Source organism: Apis dorsata, unplaced genomic scaffold (assembly GCF_000469605.1).
Source record: "Apis dorsata unplaced genomic scaffold, Apis dorsata 1.3 scaffold_951, whole genome shotgun sequence".
Taxonomy (NCBI): Eukaryota; Metazoa; Arthropoda; class Insecta; order Hymenoptera; family Apidae; genus Apis; species Apis dorsata.
Window position 1 is genome coordinate 13,423 of NW_006264060.1, and position 8,661 is coordinate 22,083.

General features: G+C 19.5%; 1 protein-coding gene across 1 annotated transcript in view; it reads left to right on the top strand.

Moving 5' to 3' along the window:
* The window catches only part of LOC102677948, a gene marked incomplete at its 5' end in the record, with an annotated part of 54,559 nt that overhangs the window by 9,332 nt on the left and 36,566 nt on the right, over positions 1-8,661 (top strand). The window lies entirely within an intron of this gene.

Sequence of the window (8,661 nt, forward strand, 5' to 3'; positions counted from 1 at the left end):
AATTAAATATAAAGAAATAAAAAGAAACAAATATAATTAATTTTGAATATTCTATTTCTATTTTTAATTTGTCTTGTTCTATTTAAAATATTTGAAATTTGATTAATTAATTTGTTTTTATCATTTTAGTTTTTAATTTATTTTATATATATTTATAAATATTATATTTTATAATAATAACTATTGAATTAAAAAATTAATTATAAATTAAAAATTAAATAATTAAATAATTAACAAATTTTTATTTTATACAACAAAAATAAATTATAAAATCAAAATGATTAGGGCTTGTAATGTGTAATTATTCTTATATTTTGACTTATTTTGCGATAATATATCTAAAATTACATCAGGGGGAAGTTCCTTCGAGGCAAAAAATATCTGGAAAAAAGTTGACGTCACGAGAATGACGACGAAAAACACTGTCCAGACTAGAGTATCATCTTCCGTGCATGCCGATTATGTAATTTCTCATATAGCTATGAAGAGAAAAGATGAAAAAAGGTTAAATGTTAACTGCAATCGGCCAATGAATAATGGACTGGTCGAGTGGATCCCTTCTTGGGAAACTTCTCAAAAATTCGAATCACTAGAATAAAAAGAGAATCTTGTTGTATCATTTGATTCGTATCATATGTTCAAGAAAGAAAAGAAATATAGAAAGGATGAAAAAATCAGCAGGAAATGATTAATTTTTTCTCGCTTTCTAATTATTAATAGAGATCAGCGATTTCTGTTTTATGATTTTTTCATATTGAATATGTTTGCTTTTTGAGTTTCTCGTTGAAAGTTTAAATAATAGATTTTTATTTCTATTAAATATTAACATTTTTTTTTTGATAAAAAATAAATATAACATGTTATTATATTTAAAAAAAAGTAATTATATCTAGTGGAAAATATGAAAATTAGCATTGATATTGAACAATTGTCTCTAATATTTTATGATGAATCGAATTTTTATCGAGATATATTGCGTTATAAAATGTTGATAAAATTTAAAATTTTATTTGAATTGTTTTATTATTATTATTATTATTATTTGATAAATAGCAAATTAGAAGATTGAAAATATAACGGGATATTATTGTTTTAGTATTAGATTTGATTAGTATAATGAAATATTTAATTAATTAATTGATTGCAAATTCATTACATATCACTTTTAATTTCAACAAGTTTATGAAAAATGAAAAAATATTTTCTTTGATTTTGCTAAAATGATAAAATAAACAATAAATAAATAAACAATAATCAATATTTTCAAAAAATTGAAACTTTAAATATAATTAAAATAAAATTTATATAACTTTAAAATGAAATCTCATTTGACTTTATTCATAATATAATATAAAATATAATATAAAATATATCATAATATAAAATATATCATAATATAAAATATTTCAAGATCTAGAAAAATCATATTATAATTTCCATAATGACCAAAATTGTTTTTTGAATATTTTTCAAATATATTTTTTTTTTCATTAAATGATATTTGTTTATATGTAATGTATAAAAAAAATGATGCTCCTTACAATATATTTTAATTGTTGTTAATTAAAATGAAAATAGAAGAAACTAAACAATAGATTGGCCTAAAAATATGAAAAATAAATAACTGCTTTATTCACGTAAATCAATCAATAAATAAATTATACCTTATTAGTATTATCTCTTCTAATTTTTTTTGAAAGTAATGTATATCTCTGCCGATTAATTGCTATATAGAAGCAATATTGATATAACATACTATTAATATAATATGGTATTGATATGATATTTTTATATGTATGGAGCATCATATAACGAATACGTCCAAATTCGAAATTCGAACTTGGGTTTGATTACTTAATTTTTTTAGGCAAATGATTATTCTCAATGAATAATTCACAAAGAATTACACTTATTATAATTATTATAATTACAATTATTCAGATACATATCTGAATGAAATGCAAATTCCAATCATTAAAGAATATAAAATATTCGAAAACATAAGATTATTACTAAATGTCGTGTAATCTGGTATTGAGAAAGAGATTTCAGATGTAATTCGGTTCTTCATTATGATAAATATTTATAGATGTTCGAAGAATATATTGAGAAGCAATTATATGTAAATTTATTTTATAATTTATCTTAATAATATTTTTTATATAATAATAATGTAATAATAAATAATATTTTTTTTACACAGAGATGTAAACTTATTTTATTAACTTACTGATTGACTTATGTAATGCTTTGTAAGAAATCAATAGCATTTAAATATTTCTTCTTTTTTTATAATAATTTTATAAAAGATATGCACATATAATAATCTGCAATTGCAATAATTTAGTGATATTCAATTACAAAAAAAAAATTAATACAACAACAAATTTTAAAATTATATGAATTAAAAAAATTTCCTATGAAATCTATATTGTAATTGAATTTATTTGTAAGAAATATTTTTATAACTATTGGATTTAAATTTATTTTAAAATAATTTTTATATAAGTTTTGTTTTATATAAGTTTTTTATATAAGTTATTAAGTTTTATATAAGTTATTTTCAGAATCTATTTTTCAATATCTAGCTCTCCTAGAAATGATATAAAAATCAATTTTGGAATCATTTCGAAAACGATATATATAAATGATTATTTGGTAATTATTCCTTATTAATTTCGATAATTTTGACGAGATTATCATTCGAAACAATTTTTTCATATACATATGATTTTAGTTTTCGAGATATTTTCAAACGTTTTTTGTTAAACTTAAGTTATAGTATTTTATTTTGATATTCGTTTAATAGCGACTGTATGCATATAATATAACAATAAAAAAAAATAATGAATTAATTAATTAATGAATTATAAGTTGATTAGATTAGATTAGATTAGATTTCATTGGTTTATTATATTTTATACAATTCATGAATAGCATGAATTATTGTGTTTAATTTATTAAAATTTAGATTATATTTCGAATATATTTTATTTTGATATAAGTGCAATTACATTCCTATATATCATAAATAATAAAATAGAAAAATTAATTATTAGTTAGATTTTATTGAACTTTACACAATTTATCATTACTTATTACTTTACAATTATTTATTATTTGATTAAAAATTACATAATATATTTTAACTATAATAATATCTTTTATAACTAAATAATATCTTTTATAAAACTATACATTTAAAAATTCATATATTTAAAATTTCATTATGATTAAATTTCTTAATTTTGTAATAATTTTAATATTTTTGATAAAAATTACTATTAACTTGATTTTTGAGGAATGAAAAATATTAAAGAAAAAATTGCAATTTACAAATAATAATTTATAAATAAGACAATAAAATTTTTATAAATTTTTATTAATGAATACTATTTTATTTATAAAACAGAAAATATATTTGAGATGCTTTATTATTACATTATAAAAATATTTCAAAACTTCAATGTTTTATGAATTTCTTCTTCTATTTTGAATAATTATCCTGAAAAAATAATATAGATTATAGAATTGATATGGGAATTGAAATAGAAATCATAGATTTCAATATTAATTAGAAATATCATAATAATTCGAAATATAGATTTTTTTATAACTATTTTAATAATTGAAATCGATATTATAGTATTATAATATATTTTTCTCTATTTAAAAATTTTATTTATCCAAATTTATTTTATAAAAAATAATATATATTATATTACATAAAAAAATTATTTTACATATAAAATATATCTTCATTCATTTTTTAAAAATTTTTTTAGAATATGTTGAATCTTAAAAGACAAGATTTGAAAAGCTTAAATTTAAAAAAAAATTGTTAAAAAGAAATATATTTTATATAAATTTATTTCATATTTAAGCATTTAAGAGATTTGTATTAATTTGTATTAATTTAATAAATCCATTATTATAATATATATTTCTTCTCTAGATTTAAATGAAAATCAATCATATATCAATGTTTATAGTTTGAAGTATAATAAGAGAAATATGAGACTTTTATAAAATATTATTCTGTAATATCAAATCCAAACTTGAAATAAGTTGCAATAAAAATTAATGAATGAATAAAGTGAGATAACGGAAAAGACGAGTAAAGTAAATTATTAATGCCATAATATTATGAAATAATAAAATTAAATATTTATTACATTAGTACATATAATATAATCGAACAACATTTATAATTTTAATAATTTTAGTTACGATTAAGAAGAAATTTCCATTAAAAGTCTTGGAATTGTATAATTAAATTAATTTGTAAAAACTTTTTGCAATTTAAAATTTAATCTTTGTCAACAATGTTAATTCTAAATTTTGCAAAAATTTTAAATTAAGCATTACGCAACAATATCAATAATGATTAAATAAAAAAAAATCACTAAAAAATAAAGAATTCTATCGTAACAAATATTTATTTATATTATTATTACATCTATAATTAAAAAAACTATTTAATATCCAATAAAACAATCGATCATTCGCAAAATCTTACTATACTTCGTTACTGTTCTCAAGAAGATGTAAAAAAACAAAACTGAAACAAAAAGAAAGAAAAAGAAATAAAAAGACAAATATGATAAAAATGCATAATAAAAAAAAAAAAGATACCAAAAAAACAGCCACCAACTAAATGTATGAGTATCAGGAGAAAAGGAATTGAAGAAGGTTAGAGGAAAAGAGAATAGAGGAAGATTTTAAAGAGGAAGAAAGACGAATCAACGGAGAACGAGACTTGTTAAAAAAGTAAGAAAGAGAAGAACAATATTCAAAGAGAAAGAGAGAAGATCGTTGAATGACAGAGATAAACAAAAAAAAGGAATGAAAAAAAAGACAGGAAAAGAAAGAAACGACCTTGTTAAGTAGGAGGTGCGTGGCACGCATGGCGACGCAAACACAAGGCGTGGCTCGAAAGAGTCTCGACCCTACGTGTCTATCCACTGGCACACGCACACCCACGATTGAAACTATCCACAACCCACGTTTATCCGCACATGTTACGTCATGCGAGCGAGTTGTATCTCGCAGTGGAATAATGAGTAAAATGTGAAAGAGCGCCGCGCTTGTGGAAGTGGGAGAACCGTCGTTCTCCAGAGAATTCATTCGGTAGATCTGATTTTAACAGTTCACTGCGGGAATCGATCGTCAATGTAGGCTTCATCGAGAAGTCTTTTTTCTCTTTTCTTTTTTTTTATTTTCATTTTTTTTTTACTTTCTTTTTTTTTCTTTTGATTTTTTAGTTTTTTCTTCTTTTTATTTCATTCATTTCGATTTAATTTGTTGGCATAAGCTGTATTGTTGGCTCGTGTAAGTAGCAGTGGCTGATAGATTTTTGGTTTCGTGAAAAAGTCGAAGAGGAAATAAGAAATCGAAATTAATTTGACGGGCAGGTATGAGTGGAGACGAATGTGTCAATAGATGAGTTTAGAGAATGATATTAATGGATTTAGATGGCATTGAAGTGATTCTTGGTTTAAAATTGATGTTAAATGAAAAGAGGTAAGATTTTACGTGTTTGATTTGTTGATTACATGATGTAAGAAAGAGTGTTTGAGGATATGGAAGATAGAGAGAATGTTAGGTGTGATCGTTATGGAAGATATCTGCATTGATTGTTCATTGTTTATGAAAAAAAAGGAATAATACTGATAGCTATTTAAGTATGAGCTCGAATGCAAGACAATATTTAAGTACATAAATTACTTGGCTACATGGTATAATGTATAACATATCTACATGGTATAAAACATGGATTTCAATGAAGCTGTATCTATATAGAAATTCTTGTAACAGTATTTACTTATTTGAATTATTATAAATATTATAAGTTCATAACATGGACTGAATTTAGAATTCATTCTTTATTTGAAAAACTCATTTTAATTCTAGCTATTTTTTATTTAATTCTAGTTTTACCATTTGAAATAGTAATTCTTTTGTTATTTATTTATTTAAATCTTCCACATTGAAAAAAATATGAAATAATTTACATAATGATTTACATGATTTACTCATTTATTATTTCATTTATTTATTATCATTTATTTGCTGCCAACATTTTATACCCCAAAAAATAAAATATATATTTTTATTATTAATATTGTTAATATTAAATTTAAAGATTTTATGAAATACCTTATTGTTTTTATAAAAATGTTATATGTATTTTTATAAAAATGTTATAAATCTATTAAATAGAAATATATACATATATATACATATATGATATTAATAACAAATATAAAGTACAACAAATATAAATGTTTTAATAAAAATAAATAATTTATATTGTTGTTTTAATATTGCACATTGAATGTTTTAACATTATAAAAAATAGATTGAAAATTTGCATATTGCATTTGATATTATTATCATTTAAAGCTTAAAATAATTTAAATTCATATTAAAAACATAATATCTATTTATTATTACCTAATCTGTTTCTATATCTATTATATTATTTTATTATATTATACATGTTGCATATCATCGTTGCGAGCGTATTCTAATATTTCAATATACAAGAATTCTCGTTCACATTAATAAATAAAAATAATAATAAAGGTGATACATTGCGTGGACATGCAACAAATGGATTTAGAATCATGAACTTTAGAAATTTATTTTTCTAAAATTTAACATTTTTCATTTATTTAAAATATTTAAAACTATGCTAATATTATTAATATATGCTATAAAATTAATATGAAATAATTTTATAAAATATCTTTAAGTAATTTATTTAAGTAAAATATATTTAAAGTATTATTTAATTTTTAGATAATTTAATGTAAACAAATTTCATAAAAAGAAATTAGAGGAAAATAGTCAAATATAAAATAGTTTATCTAATATAGAATATTATTTATTTTTAAAAATTTGACAATCTTTCATATGAATATTTCATTTACTCACTTTAATATTATACAAATTATTATTAATTAAATAAGTGAATATTATCTATAATAAAATGTTCTGTAACAATAGTATTTCTTAAAATGTTACATATAAAATGATTTTACCATTTAATAATAATTGATTAAATTTACTAATTGAATAATATTTATTACATATCAATATAGAGCTTGAAAATGAATGAATACAATTTAAATATATTATTTTATCATTTATTTTATTATAAAGCAATAAATCATATATTGTAATGGATTTATATTGTATTTCAACATTAAATTCGAATATCAATTTCTTATACAAGTTTAAAATTTAACATAATATGTAAAAAATTTCTGTTAAAATTAATAAAAATTTCGAAAAAGAGAGAAATACATTAAAGAGAGAAATAATCTTTTATTGTTATAAAAAATTATAATTCATTCAAACATAATCATAAAAAATAAAATAAAAAATTGTTAAAAACAATCAATTAAATTAATCAAAGCAATTAATTGTAATAATTCTAATTTTGTTTTCTATTGCAAGAATAAGATATAAATATATTAAATTAATTAAATTAAATTTTGATTTTCAATAAAGTTTCAATAAATATCAATAATCTTATTAAGAATTTGATCATTTTATTTGGATCAACATAATATTATTCAATAACTTTCGTCTAAATTAATAAAGTTTTTTGTATTTATTTTTTATTATTTATCATACTTATTTATGTTTTTTGTGTTTTGCTGATATATTTGCCTGTGATGATCGTAAATATTTATAAGTTGAATATCGTATTTTTAATTTTATGAAATTTCAAATATGAAAAATCCAATAATAGTTCAATTATAGAATTTCCATATTTAGATTACTTTTTTTGATAAGTTATCTTATTTATTCAATATCAGAAAAGCAATTAAATTAGTTATATACTATACAACTTCATATAAAAACTAAATTGAAAGCTGAAAATGGATGAAAGACAAAATAGAAAATAAAAAAGTTAAAAAACAAGAACAAAAAAATTTATTATTCAAAATAAGAGAAAAATAAGAAACAGATTTGATTATTCCGACAATTCTAATGATAAAAATAGAATTCAAATCGATATAGATAGTAAACTTGATATTACGATCAATCAATTCCTGATTATGAATGTAGAATATCTATTTTGTGAAGAATTTTTTCATAGAAAAACACTATGAAAAGATATAAATATAAAATGTTTAATATACGCATGATGAATATATTGATAGAGAGTTTAATACTTTTATTTATAACTATTATAAATAGATTTTTTAATGTAATTCTTTCAAAATGTGATTTTTTAATTAAAAAAAGTATAAGGAGAATACAATCACTTTTCATTTTTATGAAAACATTGTACGTGCTTAATGTTGGTGTTCCAATTTTAGATATCTATTTCATATTAGAAACAATTTATATTTTTTCTAAATATTTAATTTAATATTTAAAATTGTTCATAATATTGAAAACATAAAACTAGTTTTAAATAATAATAATAGAGCAAAAATATCAATAAAAATCTTTGTTGCGATTGATTTTACAAAAATGATATTCGAAAAATGAAATAGTATTTAAATTATATTTAACTATTTTCTTTTAGAAAATATTCGTTTATAACGTGGAGGATCGTTTGAGTTTTTAAGAAACATACATTATCTAAAATCTGAATTTTATATAGCAAACTAATTCTTTCAATCCTAAATATTAACATAT